Source organism: Microtus oregoni, unplaced genomic scaffold, assembly GCF_018167655.1.
Source record: "Microtus oregoni isolate MIOR12 unplaced genomic scaffold, Mior012 000049F_ref0000343, whole genome shotgun sequence".
NCBI lineage: Eukaryota > Metazoa > Chordata > Mammalia > Rodentia > Cricetidae > Microtus > Microtus oregoni.
The window spans coordinates 8,908,108-8,926,330 of NW_024543223.1; positions in this window are offsets into that span (position 1 = coordinate 8,908,108).

Genomic DNA, 18,223 nt, shown 5'->3' on the forward strand with positions numbered 1-18,223 from the left:
CACAACTAGATACCCATCAACACATCGCACTGTACCTACTCTCTTCTGCCTCTCCACCCATCGTCAAGGTAGGTCCCTCTTGTTCCCATTGTGAACAATGAGTTTAAAGGAGACAAGAAAGAACTTATAATTTGACTAAAAGTGTCTGTGAACTAACAGCTGATGTTCTTTTGACAGCACAGCAAGGCGGCTATGATTTGTCAGGTCAGGCAAGTGTGCAGAGCAGTTTCCAGGGGCTACTTGATCAATTCCACCATAACATATGGAGGAAACACTTTTCTTATTATTTCAGAGATGAGGGAGCTCAAACACAGGATGCTGGGAAACTTGCTGGAACTTACACACAGTCATTGGTTTTTTGGGGTTCACTAAAAGTAGGCAGGTGGTAGAGGCCCTTCTTAGCTCCTCACCTACTGTGTCCCTTGATATTCTTTCCCTCTGCATGCTGTGGGATCCAAGACTCGGGGAACCGAGATGACTGGTGCTCTTAACTACATGATCAACAGAGAAATGATTGAGTAACCTATCTTTTCGACTTACATGCCATTCAACAGCAACTTGATGTCTTGAAGACATTTCATGATACTTTGAAATATCCATTAGATAATGTTGCATGAAAATATCAAATAATTTGAGAACAAACATAACTTTAGAAAAACAAATCAGGTAGAGCATGTTACAATGTTAGTACTGACTGTTTCTAGTTTGGAATATTGTTCCTTCTCTCATTTGTTTTATAGATGTCATATTATCTATAGGAAGTCTATATTGCTTTCATGACGAGGTAAAATAAAGACTGCTATTAATTTGGGACAAAAACAATTAAGAAAATCTATCAAGATAAGAAGCATAAAGAAAGCAACAGAAAAAAATCATATCGTCAAGCCTGTTGGGAAATATAAGAAGGAGAACATCAAATTCTGCAGTATATTGATTAGAAGGGGCTGAGTGAGGATATAAACAGTGGGCAGTACTTGCGTATAAGTGAGATGGAGGTGTATAGCAGAAAACACACAGACGCTCCTGTCATGAGTCTATCATTGTTTTCTGAATCAAATGCTGAGTAAGCTTCAGAGAAATCAGAAAGATGCCTTAGCATCTTAAGGGATAAATGTCCTAACTAATTCATTTTGTTCACTTGGTATTATATGTTATAAATGTGATCTGGGTCAGAGTCTGATGTCCCAAGACATTAGGAAACACTGTCAGACCGCTCAGAGGAACAGGCTTCCTTTGGTCCCCTCCAAATTACAAAGCACATCTTTCCACCTTAGAGCAGGCCCCAGAGTTGTGTTTAGTTCGAAGCACATTAGCATCATGCTTCCAAAGAAATGGGGTCCATTCCAGCCACCGTAGGTGGAAAGGATGAGATGGAGATACATGTAAACAAGAAACAGATTGAGATTCAAAAGGCTAAGGAGGCTTTAGCTACCAAGACTCTCCAGTGACCAGCTGCTGTCTCTGTCTTTGCATGATGTCATTCACTTTGTCATGGTGACTCCATGGCATATTTCATATATGCTTCAGCTTCTTCTTGCTGTCAACTGGCTCTCCTTGTTGTTGAGTTTTGTCTCCACATCATAGCTAATTCATCACTTTGGCATGTTCCCTCTAATCTGTCACATTGCTGTTTTTGAGCAGCATATCCTTTGACACTGGCTTGTTAATGGATTGGCTACCTTGCCCACCTTTCTGTACCTTTTGTCCTGTCCAGTTCTTAAGGGTAGAGTATTTCCCATCATTGGATAGTTGGCATAGCTGGAACTATGGGAAGTGGATATTCCACATAGGTTTTCTTTTTCCAGAAAAGAATCTACTTTTCTTATGAAACAGACTTTATATGACAAGAAATAAATGTTTCTGTGATCAACAGTCCAATACAGAACTTCATTTTTCAGTGAAAAGCAAAAACATCTGTATTCAATGTGACAAAATTGGGATAAGAATAAGGAGAAAGAATGACTGCTCCACCTGACCCAAACCCATTTGAGATTAAAGTTTAAGTAGAGGAACAGGGTTACACACACACACACACACACACACACACACACACACACACACGCACTTCCCAGTCAAAATACAGTCCCACCTACTTTTGACTCATCACATGTTGTGAAGTAAGCCCTTGAGAGACCACCACACAGGCTTAAAGTTAAAAAGCAAAAGTCTTCATTACTGGCTGATGACTGCATGGAGAACTTGCCCAAATCATGCAGCTCTGAGCTCTACAGCATTTTGTCTTTTACACGCAGTATCCACATTCTGATTGTCACACTTCAGTTAGCAAGAAGCAGAACTACAGAAGTCAAAAAAGCAAGGCAAGTATATTTCAGGACTGTCTTAATTAGGGTTTCTATTGCTGTGACAAAACACAATGACCAAAGTGTTAGTTGAGAAGGACAGGATCTCTTTGACTTATACTTCCACATTGCTGTTCATCAATGAAGTAAGTCCGGACAGGGCAGGGTCCTTGAGGCAGGAGCTGATGCAGAAGCCATGGAGGGACTCTACTTATTGACTTGCTCCCCATGGCTTGCTCAGTCTGCTTTCTTATAGAACCCAGGACAACCAGCCTAGGAATGGATGACACCTCTCACAATGGGCTGGGCTCTTCCCCATAAATCACTAATTAAGAATTAGTGATTCTTATGTATCTCACAATTGTATCTTATGGAGGCATTTTCTCCATTGGGGTTTCTTCTTTTCAGCTAACTCTAGCTTATATCAAGTTGGCATAGGACCAGCAAACACATAAGACTTTCCTGAAACTGTAGACTAGGTCTTTGATAGATTAGGTCTTTGTTCCCATTTGGGCAGTTGTTGGGGCCTGTGTGCTAGGTTTTAAAGTCAGAATGTTATCCCCACTACGGCTTTGTTAGTTTTAAGTTCTAGGAGCCTGTTATAGTTGTCTATGCTGTAAGGTTGTCTGAAAAATTGTAAATCTTCCTGTGAGAAAAGTTTTCTCTTTTGCTGATCTAGACTTCAGTTTTCTTTCTACCAGCATGGAATTCCTGGAGAAACTCCAGTTTCTTGGGATCCCTTATTTCAATAGTTCAGTAATCAAACTGAAGGACACAATGTTTCTTTATAATTGTTTCCCTCTCCAGATGAGGTACACTTCCCCACTGTTTCAACACTTCTTGTCGTGAGGTGTGATATGTTTATGTCTGTCACAATATTATGAACAATACAAGTAGGAACCAGGTAACCTCTTTCTTTTCAGAAAGAATGACTCAAGTAAATTCCATCCTCTCTTTCTTTCTTTCTTTCTTTCTTTCTTTCTTTCTTTCTTTCTAAAAAACAGGGGCTCATCATAAAACCTAAGCATGCTTTCAACTTATGATACTCCTGCCCCAACTTATCATGTAAGTGTAGAGATTATAAGCAAATGCCATCATATTCTTCTTGACTTCCTCTCATTTCTGACAACCTTACTTTTTGTCTCAGAACAATATTCTTGAAGCTACCACTGGTAAACCATCTAATGATTTATTCTCTACTGTTTCTCATCACCAATGTCTGATCTGATCCAGTGCTGGGCAGCTGATGACAGATGTCAAGGAATCAGTGCATTAAGCCATTTAAAGCCCATTTTAAGCTTCTAAGAAGCATAAGGAGAATGGATCTGAGGTTAGGCATTCATGGAGTTCATCCTGTGTGTTCTGTGGGTAATGCTCTAGTCTCTCGATAAGATTATTAATGCCCTTTGTGAGAAATTATACTTCTGCAGAATGTTACCAGATGACAATTAGTCAGAAGGATTCCAAATGCACAATTATCAAGAGATAATTTTGAAGAATGTTAATGGACAACAGTCATGAAGCTTACAAAACACAGCCAATAAGAGTAAAAGCAATTTACAAGTTACAGCCATATTTACGAATTAGTCAATGCTCAATATCTTTTAATCATGATGAGGCATTATTTGGGGTATCCAGTGTTAGAGTCTAATTTTCTTTGATTAAGATGATAATCATAATATAACTATGAATATGCAAACATTAAGCCTGATTAGCATCATTGACAATTGTAATTTGGAGAACTCCATCTTCATGAACTATTTCTTTAAGGCTTCTGTCAAAGAAGGCCTATTATTCTTACAAAAGATCCAGCCAGGGCCAGCATCATTATGTAAAATTTTTTTTACAGAATCATACACACACATCATGCACATCATACAAATATGCATTCATCTATTATTGAATAAAAATGAAGTAAAATCCAAACTCTTCAACTCACTAGGATAATAAAGATAAAGTATTGGCAGAAAACATTTTTTTTTAAATCACAAACAGGTCATGAACAAGGGTAGCATATATGTACAATAATAAAACACTTACTTTTTTAGAGCAAGCAGATATATGTTAAGTTTTCAGATCACAAAATTGTCCAAATTGCCTACTTTTTTCATAGGTGCCTCTTTAAATCTCTAAGATACTAAGAGGTCAGCACTGTATCGCATGTGGAACAAATCGTTTTCATAACATGTAGACAGGGTCTCTGAAGGCTCATTAGCATCTACTTTAAGCCAGTGCCCATTGCTTTCAAGAGTCAGTAGTTAAAGGAACTGAAGCAGAGTGATAGCAAGGTCCAGCTAAAAGATTCCATCACTGGTATCCACTGTTTATTTAAAAGAGCAAAGTTAAGCACAGCTGGGGTGGTAGAAGGGCTTCACCTACTAGTCCTTGATCATGACCTGTCCTTCAGTGTTTCCTAGGTAGTCCCATGGGGTGTCTTGCATTTCTCCACAGCTGATGTGCTTAGGTACAGCTCTTCAGCCTGACTGAGGGCCAAGGAGATGCAGAGCTGTGTTCTAGGCTGCTGTGAGCATGACTCAACTGGCTGCGGCTTTATCTCCTCTTTCTGTCTCTTCTCCAGGCACACCTGACTTCCGAGAAGGCCCTATGCAAGGGCCAACCCTTCCCTCAAGACTTCAAACCAATGTCCACATATTCATTTTTCTACCTCATCAAGTATAGATAAGAACCAACTGATGCTGGATGAAATAGGAAGACAGAGAAATTTCCCTGGGAGGAAACGACTCCAGCAGCTGTTGGGTCCTTCCATTCTTTCCTTTCCATCTGGGTCCAGTGTGTTGTAGAAAGCAGACACTCCCAAAACATGCCTTTTAGTCCCTTCGTGATTGCTGTGATTTTTGCTCGACTTAGGATCCAAACTGTCTCTGAACCAGCCGTATTTTGCTACCCATCCTGAGGAGCCAATGAAAACATTCAATGTAATAGTGAGTAGATTTGTTTAATGAGGCCATATTGGGAAGATGGAAAAAAGGTGACCCCTCTGCCAAGTCCATCTTCATCAACATCAAATTTTTGACTAAAAGGATTGAGGGCTGATGATAAGTTCATTTAAAAATGTGGGAATTAGGAAAGATAAGGAAATGCGTACATGCTCTTTCTTTAGGTTACTACATTTGCTCACTAATTCCTCTATCAAGACTGGTTACTTATTTTCACAAAGCGTAGAAAACATGATTTTGTGTCTTAAAAAGACTTTGAAGTGTTGTCTTGAGGGAAGCACTAAAGGAAATCTATCTTGGCCTTTTACTACACTAGTGTATCTCTCCACTGATTGCTAAGTTGTGGTTCTAGAAATTTCAGACAGATTTGACCTAATTGGGATACTGCACATGAAATGAATCTTAGGGTTGGGACCTTCAAAACTGCCTGGGCTAATTAACAGAAAGAAGAGCTGAACCTTTTGCTCTGGTGGACTTCCTGGTAGTCACTAAACTATTGGATCAAGTCCAGAAACAGCTGGGAAGATGAAAAGCTTCCAGGACATATTTCCTAAGCGCTATATAGAGTAAAAGACACGCTCAATGCCATTCCAGGCACACAAGAATTTCTCTGGTTTCATTTTATTTATTTTATTCTTAGTTATTGTGCATGTGAAATCTTTAGATAATAGTAAAGAAAAACAATATTCTGTTGAGTTGAGGCCACTTAGATTGCATATCTAATAATATATTAGATTATTAATAAGAAGTCGCTAAACAAGGTCAGAAAAATGCAAAAACAATATACCAATAGAGTGTATAAATCCTTCTGTTTTCAACTCATTCTCCTGTCAATACCTTGGCTTCCCCTCTAAGTCTAGGCTCAAATTTTAATCCTATATCCCATGGACTGGCTTTTCTTGATCTATCACATGTTTTATTTACACCTGCTTTCTCTATATTACTATGGCTACTCTAAGCATCAAGTGACTGTGAATGCTTCTCAATAATCATTTTTTTCTCCTAGGAAATTTATTTTTACATTGTAGCAAAATAGCACAAATTTAGTTAAGGCAACAGTATGCCATGTTCCCCATCCCATGGATATCTGGGCTCAAGCTCAGATCTTGCTTGAATTCTCTCATGCAGTAGCAACCAGATGGCCCTAGAGACAGATCTGATACACTGACTTATCTTGGAGCTAGCTGGGTTTCCCTTTTGCACATGGGCCCTTCTTCATAGGTTCTCAGGTCAAGTTGTGACAAGAGCTATAGAGCTTTCTAAATGACACCCTTAGATGCCCCAACTGTCACATGTGCAACCCTTTGTTGATTAAGCAAATCATGAAACTCTACCAAGAATGAATGGGAGGAGGCAAGCACTCGGTTTTAGCATCATGCATAGCACACATAGGAAGGAAAAGAATGGAATGTGTTGTGTTTTGATCATCAACCAAAGATAATATGTTCTAGTTCCACTTTTTGTTCTATCTGCCCACCCATCCTTCCACTTGGCCAACAAACACCTAAATATTTCTCTGAGGCAGTCACTGTCCTGGGCACTGATATTATAATGCTAAAAGGACAGGTGCTAAACCATGACCTAAACCTGAGGGGGGTGTGGAGAAGGTGGGCTGGGAATGAGAAATAAAGAAGACAAAAGGAAAAAAACTGAGGTCAAGAGTTCTTTCGTAGGCTGGCAACTTATGCCTAGCAAGTTTATGAAATAGCACAACTTCTAACATACTATTTGTGTGTGGTGGGGTGGATGGGTGGGGGAGTGTGTGTGTGTGGAGTGGCCAAGGTCATCAGAGAGCTAAATACAACAATGTTCACCAAGAGAACACAGGCTACATCAGAACCCAGCTTCCCTAGGACTGGTAAGCACAGCCCAGTGGAAGGGTAAGATTCCCAGAAACTGCAACCTTGACTGCTTCAATACCCTGTCTCAAGCACCAAACTGGACTTTGCCAAGTCGCCTCCTGGACAAGGATACAGAACTAAGGCTTCTTTTGTTCTCTTATCCTGTACTCTGAGAAAGGCTTGGATCAGCCTGGCTCTCAATAGTCCCAGAATCTCAGTAAGATCAGAGAGTGAGAGAGAGAGAAAAAAAACACTATCCAAGAAATACAGCTTCTAAGTATGATAAGCATACTTTATCACCGTGCCGTGTGAAGATTCTTACTGAGAATGGGTCCCCAAAGTACTCTTGGCATCACAGTCCCTGAAAATGAATGACAAATAGTTAGAAGGCAGAAGTCCACCCCCAGCAGGATAGCGAACTAGACAATGCCACATTGGCTTAAACATAACGCAGGATAGATGCTTTACCTAATAACTTCCTTAATTAAATTACACTTGGCCTTATGTCTCTGGGTTCCTGACCTCATTTCTCTGATTATTTTCTCACTGTGGAACATAGCACACCTGACATATGCATTTTTTATTTCTTATCTGTCTCACATACTAAAATATGAGTTCCATTAAGGAAGACTTTTTTGGGTCTATTTTGCTTTCTCTTGTTTCCAAAAATGCTTATTAAATAATATACAGTCAAAATCTGTGCAGATTAAATGTGTACGTTGTTTCAGTCTCTCTAATAAATTTTAACTTTTCTTTATACATTGTAAACCATTTTTATACCTTATATTCATTTGCTGTGCATGACGACCATTGCAGAGAATCTGCAATCAGAGAGCTCTGGATTCTATTTCTTATCAGGGTACTGACTTCCCACTTGACTTTGGGCAAATCACTTGGCAGCCTTGTGTTAATTTCTTCATGCCCACAGAAAAACTCTGGATCTCTGAAGCCTCCTCTTGGCCCAAGGATCCATCCATCTTTGATTTTTTTTTTTTTGTACAGTGAAATCATTAGAAGGCAACTCAAGACTTAAATCAATTGCTCTAACTCACACATAAAAGGACCATGGAGAAAAGGAATAAGATTCTCAGAGGCAGCAGGCTGACAGGGTATATTCTATAGAAGAATTTATGGTTGTCTTATAAGAGAGATATGAAGAATTAAAAAAATAAAATGTTCACCCTCTAGAACTAGACAGATTACAAAGAGGGAGCAGGAAAAGTGTATCCAATACTTTTGAAAGGTTGATCTGCATATGGCCTACTCTGGGCAGATCTATCGCAAGTAAGGGAGGAATACATTTCTGTTAGAACTTTAACATCATAGAATCAATGAATCCAGCCTAAGTCATTGGAGAGCTGCTTCCAGCTGCCCATTCTGTTTCTATCAATGAGGTGCGTTTTATCCTGACAGCTCTGTTGGAGGCAACACAGCAAGTATGGTGCCTTGAGCCTTTGCAGGTATGTTCTGAGGAGGTATGGCCGTGTAACGAAGGCAAAAGTAGTGTTTCCTGCCTGACTGAAAGGAAGGAGAGAAGGGAGATCCAAGCTACATTGAGGTTCAAGTCCAGAAACAGTTGGTTAGTCAACGCAGTGACTATTGCTGGAAACCAAGCCACCACTTGAACTCCACTACGAACTTCACAGACACTATGAACTCCGCCATGCCTAGGCATCAACATGCACATGAATTCTTCTGGCCAGGACAGAACGAAGGCTGTCCCCAGAACTGAAGCTCTGATCGCCTTTCCTGCCAGGTGAATTCAACCCTCCATCTCTCACGGAAGCCACACTGAGACACATAACAGGTGATAATCACTATCACCTGTCATTGTCAGAAAACACTGTTTAAGAGCAAGGAAGAGAGGCAGGGAGGGCAGGGATGGTAATTTGTATGAAAGCCTGAAACATTGGGAGCAATTGAAGCTTACATGTAGAACCAAGAGAAAATCATGCTTCAAAGTAATCATTGATGTTGAAGATGGGAAGGGGCTGCATGCTTACTCATCTGGACTGTTCTGTCATGTGCTGAAGTTTTCTCCCAAGGAGAGGATTACATTTGAATACATGGACCTTCCATTCCATGTTTCCATTGCATGGATCCAGTTTGTTCTGGAAACCATACAGGGCTTCGGGCAAAGGAAAATTGGAGCCAATAGTGAAAACGGGCATGGAATTGACATAAATGAAAAGATCGTGGGACCGTTGGCAGTTCCTGATAGCCCTTGCTCCCCTGGAGCAGGGATCTGACATCACAGCCAGTTCCAGTCCTGGAGTTTCCACTAAGTGATAGCATGGGGAAATAAAAGTTAGTCTCAACCATCAGAACTATGAGGTAATGATATTGTGAAGGGTGTGGAAGTGTTTGGGAGTAGCAAGTGGGACCCCCAGGGTAAAAGAGAGATTGAAAATGCTAAGTCACAAGTGGCAAAATTAAAGCCAGCAAACCTCAGGCTTTGTGTCTCTGGAACAGATGTTGTATATAAATGTTTACTGAACAGCTTCTGCCTTGCAACTCTTCAGTGTTCATTGCTTAACACTATCCAATGTTGCTTGAAGAAAGCAAGCTCTTACAAAAACTGATGTGCAGAAGGATGGCTAGGAAGGCCCTCTTTAGCCTTGAGCATGGTGAGGCTCTAGAGAGAAGACCTTGCTCTGCAGGCAGCAGACATTCAAAGCCTAGATATTTGCTCCATAGTTCAGCAGCTACCCTGATTAGGTATGCTTTTCTCTTACCACCACGCTTTTCTGTCCCTCCTGGTCCCAGTTTCCAGTCTGGTCGGACAAAGTAAACATTAGAGATGTGAATGTTCTCTTTGGACCATTATAAGATCTCAGTGACTGTGGGCAAATCAATGCAAATGAAACAACAGCATGGCACGGCATTGCTGGGTAGTAAACGCTCAAAGTAAAGAAATTCCTCAAAATGAATTGGAGTCAACAGAAGACACATGGAATAAGTGAATATTAATCACAGTGATAGCTTAGTTCTCCCCAAAAAATGAAGGTAGGTAGTAGATAGTGAAAGAGCAGTCTTCAGATTGAGAAGGAAGAAGAAAAACCTTGAGTGTCAATTTCATGTCCCAATGAGATCTGCCTAAAATAGTGCAAAAATATAAACCTTAGATAAGCAAAACCAGAGAAAGGTAGAAAAACATTCACTGTTAAAACAGTGACTGACACAACTGGACAAGAGGTAATAAAGAAGGAAACGGAAATAAAGGGTATAAAGAAACAAAATTGCCTGTAGGTTGACCTGGTTTTATAGTTACAAATTCTTAAAGAAACCCTACAAAATCAGAGGTCTGATTAATGGATCATGGGTCTCAGGAGCCAGAGCTGATGAACAAATAGCAAGTTCATGTCCATTAAAACGTCAAGAGTTTTCAGTCTAGTACTAAAAAAACCAGTACTAAGCTAAGTAGGAATGAATCTGTTGTAAGGTGTACAAAGACCTATATGTTGAAAACCAGGAATGCTGTGGAGAAGGCACAGGGACCTAATTTAGTGATTGTATTTATCTATTTGCTTGCTTATTTGGCTAGAAGGCTAAATATGATTATTAACTCTCTCAAAATATGATTCTGGTCAGAATTACATTGCAATTTCATAGACACTGGCAAAGACCTTGGAAAAGAATGAATTTAAGATCATAAAGTCATCATAATAAGGCAGTATGTTATTATAGACAAGAATTTATAAAACGTGAGCGAGAAGCCAGATCAAGTGATCTTTGACTGAGATGCCTGATCAGACTAACAGAGAAAATGTCGTATTGTCAGCAACAACACAGAAAATGTGCAAATTGGCCTGGGCAGAAGTCCAATCTGAGAATCATGGTGTGGCATTCATGGAATGCTGGGTTCAACCCTCAGCACTGCAAGGAGAAGAGTCAGAATCAGAAGGTCAAAGACATCTTAGCCACACAGCTCATTCAAGGCCACTGGTACATAAGATCCCGCCTCAGAGAGAAGAGAAAGGAGACACTTGAAGCACACTTCCCATCAGAATGTAGCTCAGATGCTACAAGCCTAAGTGTGAGAGCTAATATTGCTTAGGAAAGCACCACTGGGGCTTCACTGTAGGGATGCTTTTCTTCACACGATGTTCAGCCATAAAAGCTGATAATCAGGTGGCAGACTGAATTTGTTAAAAATGAATGCCTCGGCTCATCAAAAGCAACTTTCAGAAATGAAATGACAAGGCACAAATTGAAAGAAATAATTTATAATTCTACATCGGGAAATGGATTTATATTCCTTGTACATAATCAGTTCCTACAGTTCTATTATAAAGAGAAACTTTAAAAATAGTGAACAAAAGACTAGGGCAGATTCCACATAAGAGAAGACAAGCGGGATTCAGTAATTGCAAGAAAAGACATGTATCAAGGTTAGATATTAGAGAAATGCATATTGAATCCACTAGTATACACAAATTAGACTGGATGATATATTAGTACAAAATAGACAGGCTAGACTACCATAGAGAGACAGCTGGTATCAACCTTCAGGGAGAGTGTATAAGCAAGATGACTGATAGTGTTCTTACTAGGGATGTCATATAGAACAGGAAAACCGTACAAAAATTTGTTATAATCTTTAATATACAGTAACTTTATAATCATCAATTTCTTCCAGATTCCTTTTTGTATTTACAAAATGAGTTATTTATTCATAAATGTGTATATTATATACATATATGTACTCATATATATTGCCTTGAGAATTCTTGCAGAAATTTTTTACTTTGTTTACTTATTTAATTTTACATCCCAACCACAGCTTCCCGTCCCTCCTTTCCTCCAACTCTCTTCCATCACTCCCTTCTACCCCCCCTCAACCCACCCCCTCTCCATATTCATTCAGAAAGAGGCAGGATTCCCATGGGCATCAGCAAAGCATGGCACATCTAGTTGCCATAAGACCAAGCACATCCCCCCTGTATTCAGGCTGGGCAAGACATCCAGCATGAGGAATACGTTTCCAAAAGCCAGCCAAAGCACCAGGGACAGCCCCTGCTCCTATTGCCAGGAGTCCCACAAATAGATCAAGTTATGTAACTGTCACATATTTGCAGAGGGCCTAGGTCAGTCCCATGCAGGCTCTCTGGTTGTCAGTTCAGACTCTGAGAGTTTCCATGAGCCAGGCTATCTCTTTCTGTGGGCTTCCCTGCGATGTCCCTGACACACCCCTGGCTCCTACCATCCCTCCACCCTCTCCTTAGCAGGGCTCACCAAGCTTAGCCCAAAGTTTGGTCATGGGTCTCTGAATCTGCCTTTGTCAATCATTGGATGAAGGCTCTTTGATACAACCGAGGTAGTCACCAATCCAATTATAGGGGACAGCCAGATCAGGCTATGCATCCACTGCTGCCAGGAGTCTTACTTAGTTGGAGTCATCCTTGTAGACTCATGGATCAGGGTTCTTCTCAGATTTTTATTCCACAGAAATGTTCACATGACAAAAAGAGAGACTTGCTTAACATAGTTATAATGTGGGAGGACCTTCTGTATATGTATTGCTTGGATTGGTTAATGAATAAAGAATCTGCCTTGGCCTGTGATAGGGTAGAATAGAGCTAGGAGGAGAAAACTAAACTGAATGCTGGGAGAAAGGAGGCAGAGTCAGAAGCCGTGATGGAGCTGCCCCAGGAGAAAGACATGAGCTGTCAGTTGGAGCCATGACCCTCGTGGTAAAATATAAAATAATAGGATTGGGTTAATTTTAGATGTAAGAGCTAGCTATCAGTATGCATAAGCTAAATTGGCCAAACAATATTGCAAACAATATAGTTTCTGTGTGATTTATTTTGGGAGTCTGGGCAGCTGAGAAACAAACAAGTGGCCTCCCTTACAACATAGTTATAGGTTGAGTCATGGTATCAAAAGTTCAAACAAATAAAAAATGCAAAAAACCCCTTAAAACCACTTCAATATCCATCAATTAAAAAGTAGGTAGGCAGCAATGAATACATCATGGGTAAAAAACTAAAAAGAGCAGACATAGAAGGGTCATGGTGTAAATGTTTATATGATAGTCAAGAACACATAAAACAGATATAAGATAAAGGAAATAAAGAAAATAACACACTAGAGGGATGACCAGAGAGTGGCACTCTGGGTGGCTGGTGGACACATGGGAAGGGAGTGACCAAAGGTTCTAAGACAGTATGTCCTGTTGTATTGTACAGGGCTATGGCTCAGTTGTATAGTACTTGTTCAGCATGCTTGAAGCTCTAAGATAAAACCCTAGTGAACAAAACAAAGAGCAAACAACAACAACAACAAAAAACAAAAACAAACAAAAAAAGTCCCCAAAGTCAGACATTATTTGGGCCGGTTCAGTAGGTAAAGGACCTTGATGCACAAATCGTTCATTTGAGTTCTATCCCTAGCACCCATGTAAAGGCAGACTGGGAGCCAACTCCACAAAGGCATCTTCTGATCTCTATAAGCACATTGTAGCATGCACATTCTCACACATCAAACATGTATATGTATATATATATATACATACATATACATACATATATGTATATATATACATATTGATCATCAACAAATTAAAAATTACAAACAAACCCCAAAAGGTCTATGTGGTTACAGAACTTAAAGTACATTAAACTGCACATTTAAGACTTCTGGGCTTAAAGTTGGGCGGTGGTGGCACACACCTTTAATGCCAGCACTTGGGAGGCAGAGGCAAGAGGATCTCTCTGAGTTCAAGGCCAGCCTGGTCTACAAGAGCTAGTCCCAGGACAGACTCTAAAACTACAGTGAAACCCTGTCTCAAAAAACCAAAAACAAAAAAAATAAAGACTTCTGGGTTTTAATGATAATATTAATATTCTAGTTATAGAAAACTATAATGCAAAAATCAGAAGGTAAACAAAGAAAAACTATAATCCATCTTCAAAGATACTGGAATGAGTGAGCTTTGAAAAACCTTACTCATTTTACCCATCTAGGGAGACTAGGACACCCCATGGCAGTAGCTAGCTCTCTATGGTGCCTTCCCCAGGTTATGAAGTAGCTAGGACATCAGGACTTTAACTATAACAACATGTATATGGCGTAAGGTCTGTGAAATTTATTTATTAAGAAACAAGTAGAGAGCAAGTCCCCTGTGGTGTGTGACAGACTCACTTTGTTTTGCTCCATATAGCCACTTTTATAGTAGAAAGCATGTTAAAAGGGATCTGGTAAACAAAGCCTAGAAGGTCAAACAAACACTGAAAGCCACTGTGTCTTGTAACTCTGTTGCTTCTGGCAGTTGTGGTGATGATGAAGAGCCATGGGGTATGGTCAGGGGATGAGAAGTCTATGGTAGTCAGCATTTAAATGAAATTGGAATTGCAAAGAAAAAGCTGAAAATTCCTCTTGTTATAAGCAAAAATAACTCAAGTTCCTAGTCAGGGTTATACTGGAAACCTCCAAAACAATATAGACTATAACCATCACTTTTGGCCAACCACCAGACCCTGTTAGTAATACCCTACTGTTTGGTTGGAAGTGAGACCCCAGCCCCCTGACACCCCTATATCCCAGGAGTCTGGGATGATTGATTGAAAGTGTCACCCCAACCCCTGGCATCCATTTCAAGCCCCTCCTCTGGGAGTTGCCTTGGTACCGACTCCACTTCCGGGAAAGACCACCAAAAAGTGACCCCCTCTACCCAGGAAGGGCCAAAAAGCCTGCCAAGCAGTTGATCACTCCCACAGGCTATTTAGGCTGCTGCCCAAAAAAGGAACACATGGTCTCTGGGTTTCGTGTGGTCTCCCCTGATCTCTGCTCTCTCTCACCATGCTTTCCCAACCACATGAGAGTGCTGCAGTAAACATGGGCATCTTTTATTTGGTTTAATTTGCTCTGATTGGAATTATTTGTGTTGGTGGAGAGGCTTGTCTTAAGAAATATACCTAACACCTACCACTGAAAATAACACATAGTAAATACTTTGGTTTCCTGAATTTTCTTATTCTCTCTCTCTCTCTCTCTCTCTCTCTCTCTCTCTCTCTCTCTCTCTCTCTGTGTGTGTGTGTGTGTGAGAGAGAGAGAGAGAGAGAGAGAGAGAGAAATTAGTTCTTTCTTCCTACATGTAGGTATTGTGCCTTTGTCCACTGAGACATCTCCCTAGCCCCAGATTAACTTTAAATTTGCATATTCCAAAATAACTCAAATAAAGGTACTAGGCCTATTACTACTTTTCTGTCTTAATGTGTTGTGAGGTTTTTTTTTTTTTCCAGAAAAATCCATCTTCAAATTTGCTTCCTTCTGAGGATGGGTTGTCTTCTCTCTTGCACAAAAATCAGTGCACATCCTACCTTCTCATTTCCACATTTCAGCTCTCTTCCTAAATCCTACTGGACATCCCCAGGCTGGCTACTTTATAGAAGGAACAAGAAGGCATTTTTATGAAGACAGTCATTTTCCTCACCAGTACAACTTAGAGTCACATACAGTTGTAAAGCTCTTATGTTTTCTGCTATGGTTGAACATTTACAAACTACCAAAATTCACAAGTTGAAATTCTAAACCTCAAGTGATGCTGTAAGAGAGGGATTTGAGGAACTGACTTTTCATTAGAGTGGAATTCTCCTGTAGCAGTTACCTTTCTTACCATTAAGAAGAAACCCTGACAAAAGCAATTTAAGATGAGTTCTTTTGGCTCACAGTTTGAGTGTAACGCCCATTTCGGTAGCAAAGACTTTGGGAATAGAAGGCATCTAGGCACGTTGTATCTAAAGTCAGAAAACTAGAAGAGACAAGTAAAGATGCTTAGCCCTTTCTCATTTCTTTCTTATTCAGTGCAGGATCCCAGCCTGTGGGCTTGTGCCACCCATATTCATGGTGGATTTTCCCTCCCCAGTTAAACTTCTCTGGAAGCAAACATACCCAGAAGTAATTTATCCAGTCAAAGTTGACAGTGAAAGTTACACTCTCATGATCAATGTTAGTTTCCTCGTATGTACCCTAGAGAGTAAGTCAGACCCTTCTATCTTGATCATGTGAGGAAAGAACGTAATGGGGCCCACTCTAAAACAGAAAACAGGTACTCAACAGATGTCCTGTATGTTGGCACTTTGACTCTGGAAGTCTCAGGTTCCATACCCGTGAGAAAGAATTTTCTGAAAACTAAGGTATCTTCTTCATATGTTCACATGGACGTTTGGTAGCTGCCTAATCAGAACAAATTGTACCAATTTGAAGAATAAAAAGCAGTATTATTGAGCAGAGGCATCACATAAACAGAATAATACATGATCGCCACAGGCAGGTGATCTTTTAGGGACTATATCAGTTTTTGTTTTCGAATTATACACCAAATGTTAAAAGGGTAAGGAGTCTGGCTCAAGGTGATCTCAATAATAAAAGTTAGAGTCGGTATTTGAGTATGGTTAAACTGAAGCCCAGACCTCAGATTTTTCTTAGTGATAAAAGGGGCAACATGGAGTCTACATGCTTTGCTTTGTTTCAGATTCTGCTGTATTAAATATCACACAGACTAAGAGTCAAATGCTTATTCACATGGAGCTTTTTGGCTTAGACTCCATTGTAATTAGACTTAAGGAGTGCCATAACTATCCATGCCCACTGGGTACTATTAAATGCTGCACAACATTATGGAAATTCAGATTTCCCTAGCTAGAAGTCATCTTTGCTGGCGGGTTGAAATATAATCTCTTCGCCTAATACTTAAGCCCATCGTTATTAGACCAGAACGCTTAGCTCTTTTCTCCAGGATTTCTAAGAGGAGAGAATGCTAGTTATTCTCCAGGGAAATGAGGGTGAGAGGGGACATGTCTGACCTCTCTCTTTTAACTTCTTTTCACCTCTTCTTCTCCTGACAGATACACTTGCCTAGAGCCACAGTATCTGAACTCCTGAGCAGGCTGCCCTTTCTGACAGCCTTATGAGGCCTACATGTCCAACTGAGTGGTTAGGTCAAGGCCTTAGTATTCCTGGGGACAAGACAAACTCATTTTGGTTTTCACTGCAGTGTTTGCCAGAGACCTCTGCACTAGAAATCATGGAGAACTTGCAGAACTCTATATGGCCGATGCTATATCTCTATTGTCCAGTATCAACACACATTGGCTTTATAAATCAGAACGTGGGAAAGATGGGAAGACAGAGTGGTTAATGTTCTAAAGCCCATATACCTCCTCCAAGACACCCATTCATGTATTTTGACATTATGGCTTTAAAATAATTATCATCTTAAATCATAGGATGGATTTTATGTTCCGGAATCTCTGCAGTCTGATACTGAAATGACTTTAGGTGTCACCAAAGTGGGTGTATTAGTTTCCCATGGCTGTGGTAAAGAGTTGTCTAAAGTGACTGGAAATAACACCTTGTCACAAGGCCTTGACACTTGGGGTTTGAGGTAAAGGTGGCAGAATCAAGTCCCTCTAAAACTCCAGGCAGGGTCCTTTCTCATCTTCTGGGAGATTCTCTCTGTACAAAACTCTGCAGGGCTCCTCGTCTTGTACTGCATCATTTCAGGATGACTTATATAGCGATATTTTATTTATGTCTTAATAAAGAAATGTTGCCTAAAGATCAGAAGGGCAAAGCTAAGTCACTAGAGGTCAGGCAGTTTTGGCACATACCTTTAATCTCAGGATTTGGGAAACAGAGGCAAATACATCTCTGTGAGTTCAAGACCACCCTGAACTACAAAAGATCAATGCAGAAGCAAATCTAGGCAGTTTCGTGCCTCACACCTTTAATCCCAATACTAGAATAGATATAAAATAGGAGGAGAGAGAAGCTTAGTCTGCGATCACTCAGCCTTGGTAGAGGTAAAAATTTCTCTAGTGGCTTAGCTGCTTTGCTTTTTTGTTTGAACCCCAATACCTGACTGGTTTATTAAATTCATGCTGCAGGCTTGCACAGCTGCTATGATTTGTTCACAACTTGTTGAACACCCCTTACAACTCCTGTTCTGATCCTGGTCATTGCACTAGCTTTTGAGTATGTACCATCTAAAGGTCAGCCACAATTTCCCTGTTTTTTTGCCTTCTTCTCCAGGCCTTCAGCTACACTTTTAAAATCTGCCCCTCATCCTGATCAGTTCAGACTTTATCTTAGGCCCAAACCTCTTCCTCAAGTTCAGGGC